Raw genomic sequence first — 1,281 nt, forward strand, 5'->3', positions numbered from 1 at the left:
ACATTACAAATCCTCCGATATGCAGTTTTATTTTTGACACAAATATGCATACTCAAGATCTTGCTTAAATTCAACATGTTGCAGCGGAAGCTTTTAGTTATCACCTGAGAATAAACATGCTTAAAACGTCAACATAAAGTTGGTGAGATATAGGTTTAATGCCGGCAGCGTCATAAATATAGACCACAAGATTTCATATATAAACGTTTTAATAAAAATATTCTAAGTTGTTGAGCACTTGATAACCATACTTAACATTTAATCAACGTCGCATATTCCCTTTATTATGAAATCTTACTACACCGTACCAAGTGTAGTCACCGAAACGAAGTACTGTGCAACCGTTGAATACTGGTCGTCCAGTCAGGTTGGGGTTGTCAGGCCCGATAGATCTATCAACAGGATTCGCGTTTACAATACCTCATGTAAATAATAGTTACCAAGTTACAGGGAAGTATGCCAGTGGTACAACTCAACGTAGAATATATATTTTTAATCACTTGTGTCCATAACGTAAATCATAAAATGCATGTATTCTCATCCCGAAATATTTAGAGTTTAAAAATGGGACTATATACTCACCTTTGTCTTGAAGGTATTTAACTCGACTTGGTCTCCGATAAATATCACGAACCTAACCATATATATAATATATCAACATATTTTCTTTTTAAGTAATCGTTACATATATATATATATATATATATATATATATATATATATATATATATATATATATATATATATATACTTTTAATACTTTCTTAGTCCGTAGTTAGCAGTCCGATGTTAGTGGTCCACAATTAGTTGCTTAAATAAAATAAATAAAGACCCCATCGTATTCGTATTGATCAGAATTAATCTCGACCCATGGTACCATGTTGTCAAGTGACGTGTTGCGTACATAAAGTACCGTGTTGTCAAATGACGTGTTGCGTACAATCATGAGGTCTTATGATTAATCTTCTCGTGTTGTTTACGGGTGGTCCTGAAATATATAAAATCAAATCATAAGTAAATATATATTAAATATTATGTTAATTAGCCAAGATATGATTAATCCGATTTTGTCATAATATGATATATTACAGGTCTTGAAGTGTTTTTTTTAAAAACCAAATTAGAAGGATCTATTTAGTTTGCGAACAAGTTTGAAATCACTCAAACTATGTTCTTGTTGTTAAAATTTTACAACACAAAATAAGATAGCTATATAAATATGAATCGAATAAGGTTATGAATAAGATTACTACCTCAAGTTACTTGGACAAAGCTACTGGA

This window comes from Rutidosis leptorrhynchoides, chromosome 3, assembly GCF_046630445.1.
Source record: "Rutidosis leptorrhynchoides isolate AG116_Rl617_1_P2 chromosome 3, CSIRO_AGI_Rlap_v1, whole genome shotgun sequence".
NCBI lineage: Eukaryota > Viridiplantae > Streptophyta > Magnoliopsida > Asterales > Asteraceae > Rutidosis > Rutidosis leptorrhynchoides.